Source organism: Bubalus kerabau, chromosome 19 (genome assembly GCF_029407905.1).
Source record: "Bubalus kerabau isolate K-KA32 ecotype Philippines breed swamp buffalo chromosome 19, PCC_UOA_SB_1v2, whole genome shotgun sequence".
In the NCBI taxonomy this organism is placed as follows: Eukaryota; Metazoa; Chordata; class Mammalia; order Artiodactyla; family Bovidae; genus Bubalus; species Bubalus kerabau.
Window position 1 is genome coordinate 68,943,836 of NC_073642.1, and position 17,953 is coordinate 68,961,788.

At 44.0% G+C, this 17,953-nt stretch overlaps 1 protein-coding gene across 7 annotated transcripts in view; it reads right to left on the reverse strand.

Moving 5' to 3' along the window:
• Nucleotides 1–17,953, reverse strand: part of PPP1R13B (protein phosphatase 1 regulatory subunit 13B) — a 76,612-nt gene that overhangs the window by 54,096 nt on the left and 4,563 nt on the right. Inside the window, exon 1 of one of the 7 annotated variants that reach the window (XM_055556727.1) lies at nt 17,714–17,775. The exons of the other annotated variants lie outside the window; for them this stretch is intronic. The gene's annotated coding sequence lies outside the window, so the exon portion shown is untranslated. Of the gene's footprint in view, nt 1–17,713; nt 17,776–17,953 lie in introns of those variants that run through there. 7 annotated transcript variants of the gene reach the window in all.

The following is a 17,953-nucleotide window of genomic DNA, read 5'->3' on the forward strand; positions in this document are numbered from 1 at the left end:
AAATCAACCCTGAATATTTATTGGAAGGACCGAGGCTGAAGCTCCAATATTTCGGCCACTGGACTCGAAGAGCAGACTCATTGGAAAAGACCCCAATGCTGGGAAAGATTGAAGGCAGGAGGAGAAAGGGAAGACAGAGAACGAGATGGCTGGATGGCATCACCGACTCAACAGACGTGAGTTTGAGCAAACTGGGAGATGGTGATGGACACGGAAGCCTGGCGTGCTGCAGTCTGTGGGGTCACAAAGAGTTAGACACAACTGAGCAACTTATCATCAACAATACTGTTCACGGGGTTCTCAAGGCAAGAACGCTGCAGGGCTTTGCCATTCCCTTCTCCAGTAGTGCCCATTTTGTCAGAACTCTTCACTGTGACCCGTCTGTCTTGGGTGGCCCTGCGCGGCACGGCTCACAGTCTCTGAGCTCCGCATGGCTGTGGTCCGTGGGGTCATTTTGGCTGGTTTTCTGTGATTGTGGTTTGCTCTAGAGGCCATGGGGCTTCAGCCCTTGCTTCTTCTGTGTCCTCTGATGGGTAGAAAGCTTGTGCAAGCCTCCTGATGGAAGGGACTGGCTACAGGCGAAACCAGGTCTCGCTCTGGTGTACAGGGCCATGCTCATGCTTTCGCGCATGTGTGCTACACTGCTTTAGTCCTGTCTGACTCTTTGCGACCCTATGGACTGTAGCACCAGGTTCTTCTGTCCATGGGATTCTCCAGACAAGAATACTGGAGTGGGCTGCCATTTCCTTCTAGGGGATTGAACCTGAGTCTCTTGTCTCTTGCATTCGCAGGCAGGTTCTTTACCACTAGAGGGCCATGCTAAGTACATCTTCAATCCAACTTTCTGCTGATGGGTGGGGGCTGTGACCCCTCCCTGTAGTTGGGCCCAAGGTGGCCCTGTCCTGCAGTCTGCAGTCTCATGGTAGCATTCCAGGCTCCATGGAAGGGCTAACGGCGACCTCCTCAAACAGGACTTACTCCAACATGCTGCGCCCCCCAGGGCTGCTGCTGCCAGCGCCCTGGCCACAGGGCAGGCCACCGGCGACCCACACCTCCCCAGGAGAGTCCCAAACACGCATGGACAAGTCTGGCACAGCCTCTTATGGGTCACTGCTCCTTTCCCTTGGGTTCTGGTGTGCACAGGGTTTTGTTTGTGCCCTCCAAGAGCCTCTTTCCCCTAAGCCTATGTAGCCAAATTCTGCTGCTCCATACACTGCTACTGTTTAGTTTTCTTCCCTCTCTGCTAGCAAAAAATAGTTACTATTGTTGGCTCAGTACTCAGTGTCTCACAAGAATCCATATTTTAACACAAAAATAAAAGAATGTGTCCCCTAAGGTAATATTCACGCCAGTCCTATTAAATGCACATATTTTAAGCTGCGACTCTGAGAGGACGGTACACAGGTGCCCCGATTTTCTTTTCAATAGTCACTAAAATTGTTTGGGGAAAAAGATAAAAAATGTTTTTTGGTAGTCTGAGTTAGCATAAGTGACCATTTGGTTCTTAATCCATTTGTAAAGGCATTCAATGCAATTAAGAGAGACATACTGAGAATTTAAAATTTAAGCTATCAGAAAGATCGGTCATCAGATCCTGGAGCCAAAAAGGAGCCTTATCTATGATAACCACCCCTCTTTCCCCATTTACAGATGAGGAAGCAGAAACCCAGAGAAGGAAATAATTTGTCAAGACTAATAAATCTTATAAGTAACAAAACCAAGACTGAAATCAGGTCTCTTGATTCTCAGCCAGACAGGCTTCCTCTCCCTCAGCAGTTTATTTAGTTACACTGTTGACTTAATATTAAACCAGAAGGTCTGTGAACTGTCCAGCAAGAAGTCTGACATACAATATTCTCTCAAATCTAATTTCCTCCCCTTTTTATTTAAATACCTGACAACAGCTTTGGGCACTGTGAAAACCAGAAAAACCCCAGAACTTTAAAAATTACAGAAATGAACTAAAATTAATTACAAAAGAGAATCATGAAACAAAACTGACACAGGAACACATTACCACGTGCAAATGATAAAGGGCAGCTGATCACGAATCAGCCCAGTAATGAAATCTGAAAATGACTCCACGACCATCAACAGGGTCCTGAAAGAGAAAACTTGGTGACCCTATTCAGTTCAGTTCAGTTCAGTCGCTCAGTCGTGTCCGACTCTTTGCGACCCCATGAATCGCAGCACGCCAGGCCTCCTTGTCCATCACCAACTCCCGGAGTTCACTCAGACTCACGTCCATCGAGTCAGTGATGCCATCCAGCCATCTCATCCTCTGTTGTCCCCTTCTCCTCCTGTCCCCAATCCCTCCCAGCATCAGAGTCTTTTCCAATGAGTCAACTCTTCGCATGAGGTGGCCAAAGTACTGGAGTTTCAGCTTCAGCATCATTCCTTCCAAAGAAATCCCAGGGCTGATCTCCTTCAGAATGGACTGGTTGGATCTCCTTGCAGTCCAAGGGACTCTCAAGAGTCTTCTCCAACACCACACTTCAAAAGCATCAATTCTTCGGCGCTCAGCCTTCTTCACAGTCCAACTCTCACATCCATACATGACCACTGGAAAAACCATGACCCTATTAGTTAAAAATAATTAAGTCCAAGGAATTCAACTGGAATACAACTGAGGTGACCATATAATTAAACACATGGCCGCTCTGAGTGAAAATAAAGGAGTTAATAAAACAAAGTGCCAGGACAACAAGCAACAACCCAAGACATTCTCTTGTACACCTGGATGTATGGGCATCAGTATAAATTATACCTAGGGAACTACACTGTTTCATCGGCAACAAAACCCTCTGAAGGGAAGAGTTCCACAAAGCAGCAAGTATTTAAAAAATCAGGACTAAAGAGAAAACAAAAACTACAGAAACATATATATATATATATAATTTTTTTTTTTTTTTAGTGAAGATTCATTCCAACTATCTACTTCACCAGCAGATAAAAAGTAAGTCTTATAAGATGACTCATCAATCCTACCTCAAAAAAATTCGTATCCACCCTCACCCAACAGAAAGAAGGAAAAGAACCATTTATGCCATGTCAGTGAGAGCAGCAGGAGCTTCATCCCCATTCTACGGGAGAAGGAGCAGCGTCCAGAGAGGATTATATTGCTCAAGGTCGGAATCTAAACCCAGGGATGACATCGAAAGCCACAAGGCCCTTGAGGCTCCCAGGTCTCTTTCAGGGTAACGATCACAGCTTGGCAGGCCACCTTTCTCCTTCCCTTCAAGATGAGGCAGGCACTGTTCTTATCCTCAAAAAAGAGAAAGAGGCGTGGAGAGGTCTTCACGTGGGCTTAGCACACTTGATCCCTCTGAGGGTCCTCCTCTTTCAGGACCACAAGGACCCTCCTCCCCAGATCTGGGCCCCAGGGGACAATCAAGGACCCCCCACACGCAACCAAGATCCTACAATCAAGGAATCAACTAATCTTGGAAATTCAAACCACAGAACCTAGCTTCAGCCTTCAAGGGTTCTCTGTCCTCCTCCTTGGCTGCCACGTCCAGCAACAGTGCTGCCCACACCGCTTGCTGACCGACACTCACCATGTGCTAGACGCACCCGAGCTTTCTCCAGCATGGTACCGTTCAGTCCCGCCACATGTCCTGGGGAAGAGGTTTTTCTTTTTTCTTTTTGCTATTATTCTTATTCTTTAGGTGGCAAATTAACACACACATAATCTTCTTTAATCTAACAACAGATGTAATAAAAAGACGGTTCCCCCAACGACTCACACTTTTAAATAGCTGGTATATACCCTTGCAGCTCAGACGGTAAAGGGCCTGCCTGCAGTGCAGGAGACCCCGGTTCGATTCCTGGGTCGGGAAGATCCCCTGGAGAAGAAAATGGCAACCCACTCCAGTATCCTTGCCTGGAAAATCGCACGGACGGAGAGGCCTGGTTGGCTACTGTCCATGGGGTCGCAAAGAGTGAGACACAACTGAGCGACTTCACTTCACTTCATACACCCTTGCAGACCTTTCTCTTCACCACAAAACTCTTCTCTTCTTTTTCCCAGTGAGACCACATTAAATAGAAAATCGGTTTTCCAGCCAACAATTCATTTGAGGCATTTTTCCACAAGAATTTATACAGTTCTGCCTCTTTTTTAAAAAGGCTATATATTACTTCTCCCTATGGCCACAGCAGAACTGACTGAGCGAGAGGCACTGTTACTTTCAGATGAGCAGATAAGGCTCCGACAGGTATGTGACTTAAGGTCACACAGTAAGAGGCAGGGACAGGGCTAGACCCAGGCCTACCTGATTCCAGAGCCTGTGTTCGCAAACACTGGGTCCCACAGGACACCTGTTTTGAATGTTTCTGTCAACTAGACTACAACCCCTTTCGAGATGGTGAATTAGTGTCTTTGAGTCTCCGATGCCCAGCGCTGCACTGGCATATAACCAGAGTTAGTACAACCAGAGTTAGTACACACTTGTATAAACAGCTGCTGCACGTCGGTTTTCTGCGCCACGTTTACCATCCCTCCCATGCCACTCTTACCCTTCACAGGGCCCTGGTGCATCACGGAGGCACGAACGTACCTGCTGAAAGTGCAGCTCTCCCGCTCAGAAGAGAGCTGCCTCCCGCTCTCGGCTGGGCCACTTGGCCCCTCTCCGTCTCAGAATTCAGATGCAACACAAGCTCAGAGCCCACCTGCTTCTCGAGGAACTTCCCTGAGAGGGCTTTCCCATGCAGACCCCTCTGTTCAACTATCACAACACCGCAAGAAGCTGGCACTAGAAAGGAACTTAGCAGTTATTCATCCTGGACCCCTCCTCACTTCGTAGTAATGGAGAGAGTAATCCACAGTTTTATGACAAACTAGTAAGGCTTCAACCTACAAGAAGTTCAAAATTTCAAAACAAAAGGAAAGGCATTAAAGGAGAGTTTGCTACGTACCACTCAGGGAGGGAGAGGGCAAGATAAGAAGGCAGTGAAATTTTATTTACTACAAATATCTAAATGTGTATTTGAGCCTCCAAAACATTACTCCTCCTAAGTTTACAGTCCTGACTCTTCAGTGGTGCAGACCTTGGCGACCTCTAGCATCAGAGTTTCTCTGAATATTAGCCAACACCTCACTGACTGTTGTATCACTAACCATAAAGCTGCAGATTAAGAGGCTTTAATGACAGTTTTGCATAACAAAAAGCTGGCAAAACAAACACAAAAGATAACTTTCCATTAAATTTAGTCATGGAACTCAGCTACTTTGACTTGACTACTGAAAGCATAAGTAGCTGCTATCACTAATATAAAAATAGCCCACCTTTCCTCTCCGTTTGAGCATTCTTTGGCATTGCCTTTCTTTGGGAATGCCAAAGAATGCTCAAACCACCGCAAAACTGCACTCATCTCACACGCTAGTAAAGTAATGCTCAAAATTCTCCAAGCCAGGCTTCAGCAATACGTGAACTGTGAACTTCCAGATGTTCAAGCTGGTTTTAGAAAAGGCAGAGGAACAAGAGATCAAATTGCCAACATCCGCTGGATCATAGAAAAAGCAAGAGAGTTCCAGAAAAACATCTATTTCTGCTTTATTGACTATTCCAAAGCCTATGACTGTGTGGATGACAATAAACTGTGGAAAATTCTGAAACAGACAGGAATACCAGACCACCTGACCTGCCTCTTGAGAAGTCTGTATGCAGGTCAGGAAGCAACAGTTAGAACTGGACATGGAACAACAAACTGGTTCCAAATAGGAAAAGGAGTACGTCAAGGCTGTCTATTGTCACCCTGCTTATTTAACTTATATACAGAGTACATCATGAGAAACGCTGGGCTGGAGGAAGCACAAGCTGGAATCAAGATTGCCGGGAGAAATATCAATAACCTCAGATATGCAGATGACACCACACTTATGGCAGAAAGTGAAGAAGAACTAAAGAGCCTCTTGATGAAAGTGAAAGAGGAGAGTGAAAAAGTTGGCTTAAAGCTCAACATTCAGAAAACGAAGATCATGGCATCTAGTCCATCACTTCATGGGAAACAGATGAGGAAACAGTGGAAACAGTGGCTGACTTTGTTTTTCTGGGCTCCAAAATCACTGCAGATGGTGATTGCAGCCATGAAATTAAAAGACATTTACTCCCTGGAAGGAAAGTTATGACCAACCTAGACAGCATATTAAAAAGTAGAGACATAACTTTGTCAACAAAGGTCCGTCTAGTCAAGGCTATGGTTTTTCCAGAGGTCATGTATGGATATGAGAGTTGGACTATAAAGAAAGCTGAGCGCAGAAAAACTGATGCTTTTGAACTGTGGTGTTGGAGAAGACTCTTGAGAGTCCCTTAGACTGAAAGGAGATCCAACCAGTCCATCCTAAAGGAGATCAGTCCTGGGTGTTCATTGGAAGGACTGATGTTGAAGCTGAAACTCCAATACTTTGACCACCTGATATGAAGAGCTGACTCATTTGAAAAGACCCTGATGCTGGGAAAGATTGAGGGCAGGAGGAGAAGGGGATGACAGAGGATGAGATGACTGGATGGCATCACTGACTCAATGGATGTATGTTTGGGTGGACTCCGGGAGTTAGTGATGGACAGGGAGGCCTGGTTCATGGGGTCGCAAAGAGTCGGACACGACTGAGCGACTGAACTGAACTGAACTCCCTCTCAGTTACCTCATATAAGCCTTCATATCTGATTATCAGCAATTCTGCAGGACTCCTACCAGAAACCCACTGGACCATGAGGTATTCTCTGTTAACAATATTTGAGGATCTGTTCAATTCTAGAGGCAAATAACCATATAAGGAGATTAAAATTAAGACTCCCGAGTTTATGACAAGACACTGCAGTGTAATAAGACACATAAAACAAAAACCGAGTGTAAAGCAAAGGCTGACAACGTAGATAACATAAATTGGACACACTTACAGGATCACTCATTTATTCATTTAGGAGTATTTCACTGAGACCAACAAGGCGCTGAGCACACCCTGTCAACACTGCCCCCTCACAGAACCTGGAGCTGAGACAAAGAGATACCAGGAAACTCCAGTGGCAAACTGCAGTGTGCCACGAGACCCACAGGAGGACTGCCTGATCTGGATGCCAGCTCAGGAAAGACCTGCCAAAGGGAGCAACGTATAGGCTGAGACTGAAGGAGTTAGCCATGACAGGAGTGGGAATGCCTGTGGGAGGTAGGAGGTGGGCAGATTATTGGTTGTTTCCCCATTTTTTTAACTGGAGTGCACACTCGGTTGCATCCGACCCTGTGACCTCAGGGACTGCAGCCCACCAGGCTCTTCTCTCCACGGGATTTTCCAGGCAAGATACTGGAGTGGGCTGCCATCTCCCCCGCCAGGTTATTGAGCACAGTTGATTTACAACGCTGTGTTAGCTTCTGCTGTACAACAAAGTGAGTCAGTTGTACATAAATATATAACCATCCTTTTTTGGATTCTATTTTCATGTAGGTCATTACAGAGTATTGAATAGAGTTCTCTGTGCTATTCAACAAGTTCTTATTAAAGACCTACTCTCTATATAGCAGTGTATATATGTCAATTCCAATCTCCCCGTTTATCACTCCCATCACCTGCCCCCCGCCCCGTAACCACAAGTTTGTTCTCTACATCTTGACTCAACTTTTGTTCTGTAAATTTGTAAACTTGTACCATTTCCTTAAACTCCACATATAAGCAATATCATATGGTATTTGTCTTCACTCAGTATGACAACCTCTAGGTCCATCCATGTTGCTGCAAATGGCATTATTTTGTTCTTTTTTATGGCTGAGAAATATCCCATTGTATCTATGCACCACATCTTCCTTATCCACTTCTCTATGGATAGACATTTGGGTTGTTTCCAAGTCCTGGCTATTGTAAACAGTGCTGCAGTGAACACTGGGGCGTATGTATCCTTTCAAATTATGGTTTTTTTCCAGATATATGCCCAGGAGTGGGACTGAAGGTTATGGTAGCTCTATTTTTAGTTCTCTAAGGAACCTCCACACTGTTCTCCATAGTGGCTGTACCAATGTACATTCCCATCAACGGTGTAGGAGGGTCCCTTCCTCCACACCTTCTCCAGCACTTACTGTTTGTAGATCTTTTGACGACGGCCTTTCTGACCAGTGTGAGCTGATACCTCATTACAGGTCTGATTTGCACTTCTCTAATAGTGAGTGATGTTGAGCATCTTTTCTTGTGCCTCTAGGCCATTTGGATGTCTTGTCTGGAGAAATATCTATTCAGGTCTGGCCATTTAATTGTTTGTTTTTTTTATTTTGAGCATGAGCTGTCTGTGTATTTTAATCCCCTGTTGGTCACTTTGACTGCAAATATTTTCTCCCATTCTGTGGGTTTTCTTTTTGTTCTGTTGATGGTTTCCACAGTTATGCAAAAGCTCCAAAGTTTAATAAGGTCCCATTTGTTTGTATGTGTGTGCTAAGTCGCTCTGTCATGTCCAACTCTTGGCAATGCCACGGGCTGTGTAGCCCACCAGGCTCCCCCATCCCTGGGATTTCCCAGGCAAGAATACTGGAGTGGCTGCCATTGCCTTCTCCGGGGACCTTCCTGACCAGGGATGGAACCACGTCTCTTGCACTGGCATTCTTTACCACTGTACCACCTGGGAAGTCCACCCCATTTGCTTATTTTTTGTTTTATTTTCATTACTCTCAGAGGTAGATGAAAAAAGATCTTTCTGCGATTTATGTCAAGACAGTGTTCCGCCTATGTTTTCTGCCAAGAGTTTTATAGTATCCGGTCTTACATTTAGGTCTTTAATCCATTTTGAGTTTATTTTTGTGTATGGAGATTATATTCTAAGTAGAGAGTCTGTTTAACTGTTCCACAGACCGCCAATCAATGGCAGATGAAAACGGCTATGATTAAATCACACCCATTAGGCACTTCTCTCTTCTGTGCCCAAAACCTGACATTTAAATAGCCACACCCGAATTTGGTTATGTTTCCAGTCATATTTCACTCTTAAAGGTGATAAAGGACGTCCTCTTAAACATCTCTGACATGCTAAACAGTGATCTTTTTATATTTTGGTTTTACTTTTGCTATTCTTTTCTATTTTATTTGCAAATAAGAGTAGAAGATGAAACTCTCAAAATAATTCAGTGCTGAATATACCAAAGGAAAAAAGTTAGAACTAGGTAGTCTTCTCAGACATAGTAGGGCTGATACAGTATTTCTGAGAGAGAGTAGTTTAATTATAACAGTGAAAGTGAAGTCACTCAGTCGTGTCCAACTCTTTGCGACCCCATGGACTATAGCCTACCAGGCTCCTCCGTCCATGGGATTTTCCAGGCAAGAGTACTGGAGTGGGTTGCTACTGCCTTCTCCAGAGGATCTTCCCAACCCAGGGATCGAACCTGGGTCTCCTGCATTGTAGGCAGACTCTTTACCATCTGAGCCCTCAGGAAGTCTAACAATACTAGTAATTAAATATTGATAAAATCCTTTCAAATTTTCCTAATTTTATTCATAATCCTAAATCCTTTAATTATACTATTTCTGTGGTTGTTAGCACCCTCAATGTTGCAGCAAAGTTATTTACCTAAAGACATCAGTTAGAATGTATCCTCACAAAATTACAATTTAACCTGTTTTCATCTGTGAAAATACCTATTGAAGCAATCTCTAAAGCAAAAATGTCTTTTAAGTCTACTGAATTAAGATCATTTAACATTTTGGAGATACCAAACGTGGGGGATAAAAGCACACATCTATAGTGCTTATTATACACCAGCCACTGTAACAGGTTCTTTACATATGAGTAATTCATTTAACCTTGACAAAATCTAATAAGGTAGGTACTTCCATGACCTCCATTTTACAGATGAGGACAATAAGACACAGAGATTAGGAAACTCACCCAAGATCACACAGGTAGGAAATCAAATAGCGGAGATTCAAACCCAGTCATTCCCAAATCCATGCTCTTTAACTACTGCGTTACACTGTCGCTCAACAGTTTTTCAAACATAAAAGCAAAAATCAGTTAATGAAAACTGCTACAATAAAACACCAGCCATGTACAATCCTCGAGGAATTAATTCTTATGAATGATAGCATTCTCTGAATAGCTGAGGCTCTAACCCCTTTGTCTGAGCCCCAAATCTGAAACTGTTCTATCCATTTGATGTGGCCACCAGCACACATGGCTATCGAGAACTTGAAATGTGGCCAGTCCAAAATCAGATGTGCTATACGAATACAATATGTGCTGGAATTTGAGAGGCTTAGTATGAAAAAAGAGCATAAAACACCTCACTAATCATGTTTTAGTATTAACTGCATGTTTAAATAATTTTTGGATATAGTGAGTTAAATAAAATATATCATTAAAATTAGTTTCACTCATTTCTTTCCACTTTTTTATGTGGCTACCAGAAGATTTTAAGCTGCATTTGTGACTCACCTTATGTTGCTACTGGACAGAGCCCATCTAAATGTGTCCAGCTGATGTCCACGCTGCTGATGCTATTTACCCTTTTCCTGATGCCTCGGTCATCACGAGGCCTTTAACCACCACCCTGTGTGTAGTCTGTAATCTGTCATCATGCTATCTTTGGTGGTGACTGAGGTCAGGATGCCCACCCTCAGACCACAAGCTTGGGGTTTCTTAAAGCTGTTTCTTTCTGTGGTTTCCAGCAGCCTGTCTGCTCATAGTTACACCCCTCCAGCAACCTTGACTATAGCCTCTATGAAGATTTAAAAACCAGGTAAATTAAAACTGTGCAACATGTTAGAGTCAAGGGTAAGTGAGGGCTGAGAAGGGTCTTCTGCAAGCCGCCTTCAATGCATGACTCTGACAACTGTTTTCACTGCTCAGAGACCTCTCCTGTCTCGACTAACCCAACAGACTCTTCTCAGGGATTCCAGACACTTAACAACAACTTTCACTTAAACCAGAGCATCTACAACTCTGCTTAAAATTCTGCAACAGTTTCAGTTTGAGATGAAAAAATTCTGAAGATGGATGGTGGTGATGGCTGCTGAACAATGTGAATGTACTTAAATGTCACAGAACTGTATACTTTAAAATGGCTAAAATAGTTAAATTTTATGTATATTTTAACACAATTAATAAACAAACTTCAACAGTTTCATGTTTCTCAGGATGAAGTTCAAACTCGTATGCAGGTCATTCAAGGTCCTTGGAATCTGAACTCACCAGCCTACCTCACCAGCCCCCCTGCTGCATCAGGCCTTACGCTCTAAGCAATTTCCCTCAACACACCACACCAATTCAGATCTCAGTGCCCTGAAAATGTGAAGTGAAAGTCGCTCAGTAGTGTCTTTGACTCTTTGCCACCCCATGGACTATACAGTCCATGGAATTCTCCAGGCCAGAATACTGGAGTGGGTAGCCTTTCCCTTCTCCAGGGGATCTTCCCAACCCAGGGATCGAACCCAGGTGGATTCTTTACTAGCTGAGCCACAAGAGAAGCCCACAAAAGTGGACCTCTATCTAAATCCCTTGCCCATCCCCTCTATCCCTTCTTCCTCACCCTTCTCAACTCTACTCAAACGCCACCTCCTCTGTGAAAACTCTCTGGACATCCCAAGGACAAGAAGACTCCTCGCACTACTGCGCCCCGCTGTAGCGTGCACTCTGCCTCTCGTGCAATCTTTATCTTCCAGAATGGCACTTTCTGTTTATAGGACTGTTTCCCACCGTGAGCTCACTGAGAGCAGGGACTATGCCAGTCCTGGCACAGAGCCAGCATAAAGGGACGTTCCCTAAATGCCTGCTGAGGCCATTCAGTAAACAAGCATTTAATGACTGTCAACCAGAGACATGGGGGATACTGCCGTGAGAAAAGAAAACGAAGCCCCCCTTTCACGGAGCCTCCACAAGTAACTGCCAGGTGGCCATAAGCACTATAAAGAGAAGGGCAGTGCAGTCAGGGAGGGCATTTTATACAGGGTGCTCGGGAATGCGCCAAGGTAGAGACCAGAAGGAAAGGGCTGGCTCTCCTACTCAGGGACAGAGCACTGAGTGAAGAGAACACCAGCTGGTTCTGAGCTGTGGTCTCAATGACACAGGGTACTGGAAGGCAAACTTTCATTTCTAAGAAATGCAAACCGCCCCTCTCTGACCTAGCAACTGGAAAGATTTCACAGTCACCACCGAGTTCTCTCAGGAGGAAGAACACAGCCATTCTACCCAGGTGGGGTACAGTGCACGTAGGCTCCTCTGCCGTGAGGCCTTGCAGCTACTGGAGAAAACGTAAGAGGAGCAGGTATGACTGACTGCTATTTTACATTAACAGGATGCACTAAGCACCTGGCAATCCTCACAGCCGCCTCTGAAACACACTCCTACTAAACCCATTGTAAAGAGGAAAGTAAGGCACAGAGAGGTGAAATAATTTGTCCAAGGCCACCGAGTTGCTAAGTGGCGGAGCTAGACTTTGAAACCAGACAGTCTTGGCTCCAGAGTCTGAGCTGATAACCACTAGGCCCCCTGTTTCACATCTGTATTTCTATCACAAAACTTTCTGTTCCTATCGTTGGGCTTTTTTACTATTAACCCTAAAGCCATCAAATTTTACTTTATCTGTCTTCACATTTTGATCATTCAAGAGCTTAGTTGTTATTTACTGATATTATTTTCAAGACTGCCATTAGGTAGAAATATAAGCATGCAATGTAAACAACAAGCAAAACATAAACTATCAATGCGGTGACACAGGTTACCCCGCTATAAACAGTGTGCGTATAAACTCCATAAAGATGGTGGAGGCCCAGGCCAGCCGCTGCCCCGTGCAGGGGGTCTAGTGGGGGCTCAGGGTGGGGCCGATCAGGCAAAACAACAACTACAAGGAATGCCATGTGCGCGTGGCATGCCACAAATGCCCAGGAAGCAAATACCAAAAACGCAACATTATAAATCAGTGAATATACAAAAAATGATTTTTTAACTTAACAGATTTATTTTACTTTAAGAGTAACATCTTTCTGGATACAGCAGACATCTCAAGCTCAACACACTCCAAATAAACCTCACTCATCCCCTTACAGCCCTCTAAACCTATTCCTTCTACGTGTTCTCTAGCTTAATCGCAGGAAAGACAAGCCCGGCTGCTGAAGCAATAAACTTGTTATCCTCAGCTCCAGCCACTGTACTTCCTTCCTCTTGGTCACACACACTCGCATGTACACACACTCCACACACCCTCTCACTCCAGCCGATCTCTTTTACCTCCTACTGTATCTTTCCCTTCACCTTCCGGTCAAGTCTGACCTGTACCAACTGGTCTCCTAACTGTTTTTCCTGTTTCTTTTTAATTTGCCTTATGTCATGGTCCTCCCTGATAGCTCAATTGGTAAAGAATCCGCCTGCAATGCGGGAGACCCTGGTTCGATTCTTGGGTCGGGAAGATCCCCTGGAGAAGTGATAGGCTCCCCACTCCAATATTCTGGCCTGGAGAATTCTATGGACGAGTCCATGGGGTTGCAAAGAGTCGGACACAACTGAGTGACTTTCACTTCACTTCACGGTCCACTCCTCCAGTCTTGGTTTCAGAATTATCTCTCCACCATACAAATCTGACTGCATCACTCCACTTTTTAAAAACATTTGGTGGTTTCTGATCACCCACAGGATCAAGTGCAAACCCCATCAGAGCACACACACCTCTTCACAAAGGGATCTGACACTACTTTCCACATCGTACCTTCTTTCATTCAACAAATGGTCACCAAACACCAACTATGTGGCCAGTCACTGGGACAGGCACTGGTGAAACAGTAAAAAGCTCCTGCCACGATGAAAATTACAGTCTATGACCAAAAAAGACATTAACCAGTCACACAAACAAATGTTTAAGACCGCAACTACACGTACTGCAAAGGCAGACCAGGCAAAATGTTCTGAAAAGATAGTGGCAAAGGCTGTATTGTATTACAATACAAAACAAGGTAATACAAAGATTGTATTACAACACAATCTTATAAACTTAGAACTTCTAAATTGTACACATCAAAAGATGAATTTTATGGTATGTGAATTATATCTAAAAAAAAAAAGGGGGGGGGCACACCAGGTTGAATGCCTCTACTGATGTATTTGGCTAAGGCAAAGATGAAAAAGCTTCCCAAAGGAAATTTAACTTATTACATATAACATTTGCTGAACCCTGACTACACAACAGGCCACTTTCACTGTAATAATCCACTGATCCTAACAACCCGAGGGTTACTATTATTATTATCCTCAGTTTAAAGACAGAGAATTGGTCGGAGAATCAACTGGTGACGCCAGAATCCACACAGATGCCAGGGCCCATACTCTTATCTGCTACAGCGAGGTCCCCTGGGCAATGACTACTGATTCAGAACGACTTATGATGCAATAAGTAAACCACTGTGTTTCATTTCTTCCAAAGGAAATTTCTCTCCATGTCCTCTGCCTTTATAGTAACACACAAGGCCCGGTAAGATCCTTACCTATCCACTTGCCACCAACACCTTCCTGCTTCCTCTCCTCCAGCCTGCCCCTCACATGCTCGGCTCCAGCTACAGACCTCCCTTTGTTTCTCCAGTGTGCCGGGCCTGCTCCTACCACAGGGCCTTTGCATTTGCTTGAGCCACAATGATTACCATCACAGCATACGTTATACAGCATGATGCAATCAAGGCCAGTTAACAGTTTCTCTGGACACACAATAGTGCTAGCAAGACCCCGTTCTGAATTGTACACTAACATTCAGAATGTCATTCATTAGTTTTAATCAAGACTACCTCATTTTCTAGTCTTTTATTGTTCTGTATGATATCACCTAGCAAAGATTTTTATTTTACAAAATATAGTAACAGCAGCTTTTGCTTACCAATTAGTATGAACAACAGTCATATGGCTATCTTGCAGTGAAATAAAACAGAGCAATTAAGCCAAGAAAGTGTCACAATAGAACCTGAATACCACCGTTCTTCTGTGCAGCCCCAGGACTACAGTCTGTGAAATAACTATGGCAACAGCACTTGTAGACATCAAAATCCCACCGAAATTTTGCTGAGAAGTTACTGCCCATCTGTACAAACACACAAAAAAGCTCACTGACAACTGGTTACGTAATTTCCACACAGCAACCTGGTCATGTTTTAAGTTTTTATCTTGCTAAAAATTCTGAGTAACTCTTAGGCATACACACTGACACAGACTTTTCAAAGTAGGATGCTGAGAAAGGAAAGATACATTTAACACGTCTGTGCATGCTCAGTCGCTCAGTCATGTCCAGCTCTTTGTGACCGTGTGGACTGTAACCCTCCAGGCTCCTCTGTCTATGGGATTTCCCAGGCAAGAACACTGGAGTGGGTTGCCATTTCCTACTCTAGGGGATGTTCTTAATCCAGGGATCGAATCTAAATCTCCTATGCTGGCAGGCCAATTCTTTACCACTGAGCCACCTGGGAAGCCCTACATTTACGTTTAAAACAGAGTCGTCCCCAAAATCAAGATGGCGAAAACTATCGTCTTTTATCAGATAGGTTCACCATGCTGCTGCTAAGTCGCTTCAGTCGTGTCCGATTCTGTGGGACCCCATAGATGGCAGCCCACCAGGCTCCCCCGTCCCTGGGATTCTCCAGGCAAGAACACTGGAGTGCATTGCCATTTCCTTCTCCAGTGCATGAAAGTGAAAAATGAAAGTGAAGTCGCTCAGTCATGTCTGACTCTCAGCGACCCCATGGACTGCAGCCTTCCAGGCTCCTCCATCCATGGGATTTTCCAGGCAAGAGTACTGGAGTGGGGTGCCATTGCCTTCTCCGAGGTTCACCATGAGATCCTTTAAAATATTAAGCTCCAACTGAGCTAAGCATCAGGTAAAAGTATTTAGCCTAATTCAATTTAAGTCCATGGGGTCGCTAAGAGTCAGACATGACTGAGCGACTTCACTTTCACTTTTCCTTTCATGCATTGGAGAAGGAAACGGCAACCCACTCCAGTGTTCTTGCCTGGAGAATCCCAGGGACGGGGGAGCCTGGTGGGCTGCCGTCTATGGGGTCGCATAGAGTAGGACACAACTAAAGCGACTTAGCAGCAGCAGCACCACTAGCAAAATTCCTTGACTATAGCAAACTCCTGTGACTGGCACAAAGGCCAGGAGCAAAGACTTTTGAGTCAGATAGTTTTGTTTTCAAACAGCACTCTACCACTTAGTAGCTGGGGGCCCTTACCCAAGTTCTCCATAAAAATGAAGACATCACCATAAAACCCATAGGATGCAACTGTTCTTGTTGTTTAGCCTGCCAGGATCCTCCATCTACGGGATTCCCCAGGAAGAATACTGGGGTGGGTTGCCATTTTCTCCTCCAGAGGATCTTCCTGACCCATGGACCGAACCTGCATCTCCTGACTGGCAGGTGGGTTCTTTACCAATGAGCCACCAGGGGAAGCCCATAGGACACAGTGTTTTAGCACATAATGACAAACACCATTCATTGAGAGCTCATTACAACTAAATTGTTGAAGTTAAACAGCTGGAAAACTTTACTGCTGTACTTAATACTGTAGCCTTCAGAAGAGTTATTCCTAAAGACTATTTTTAAGTTCAATAAAACTGTAATAATAAACCTTTCATATTTGCATCTTTGTATGATCGAAGCTTTCCTTTTCCTTCTGTGAACTTTTCGGCACTCCAAAGGTTAGAAATAGTTTGATTATCTTAAATGGTAATATTATCTTTGAATTTTTGTCTCAAAGAAACCAGAGTTTAAAAAAAAACAAACAAATTTCTCCAGTCCTGAGTATTTTGTTTACTGAGTTAGGCTATAAAATAAAACCGATCAAAATGACTTAACTGGGTTTCTCAGGTGGTACTAGTGGTAAAGAACCCGCTTGCTAATGCAGGAGACACAAGAGACTCGGGTTTGATTCCTGGGTCAGGAAGATCCCCTGGAGAAGGAAATGTCAACCCTCTCCAGTATTCTTGCCTGGAGAATCCCATGGACAGAGAAGCCTGGAGCAGCCTGAAGGGCTACAGTTCAAGGAGTCACTAGAATTGTTTAAAAAAAATCTTCTCCAGTCCTTAGTGTTTTGTTTACGGAGTTAGGCTAGAAATTAAAGCCGATCAAATGACTTAATTATTAACAATAATAGCGAACATCCATTGAGCTTCTTCTATCAGTTCTATCATACCACAATACTCAGGCAGTCAACGCATTTACTAAAAACTGCCGAAACAAGCGACAGGTTGTGTAAACCTCCGATGCAGCCAATGAAAATATTATTGACCCTCATTAAAGTATCTGTCACATATCAACTAGTAGACCAAGCACAAATACTTGGAAAAGACCAGGACCAACTCATTTTACAGGTAAGAAACGGAGGCTCAAAGAAATTTAAGTCCAAAGGTCACAGAGTTACTTACAAGTGGAGACTAGAATCTTAGCCTCTCTGCTTCCAGTTCACTGTTTTGTCTATTACATGAAAGCTGATGGTTTCAAAAGGAAGCTATTTCAGAACCTCAAAATGTTTTCTACATTATCGAAAGTGAATACATGAAATAACTGAATGTTTGTTTAATGAGAGCTAAATATTGAGCACAAATTAATGTAACCCACAGCCCATAGTGAGTATGCTGAAAGAGCTCCTAGGACAGAAATAAGTGGAATCAACTAATCCCACTGCATGGTGTCTACCAGAGGTAAGGAGTCCCACTGCTAACACGACCGAAACACCACCACCAGAGTGCCTTTCTTACAAATAATACACACTTCAGAGCCACGGAACTTCCTTTACCCAAGTCAACAGTCCTTTGAAAGAGAAAAAAGTACCCTTAGCACCATGCTCCAGATACATTTCACCTGTGCACAAAAGCTCCACAGCTGCAAAGTGTTCATTCTGTAGAAAAGTGTTCATTCTGTAGAAAAGAATGATGCTAATGAGCAAGGCAGTTTTTCAGCCTTTTCATGCTCTGAACCAGGCCACTTTTATTAAAATCCTTATTTCTATCA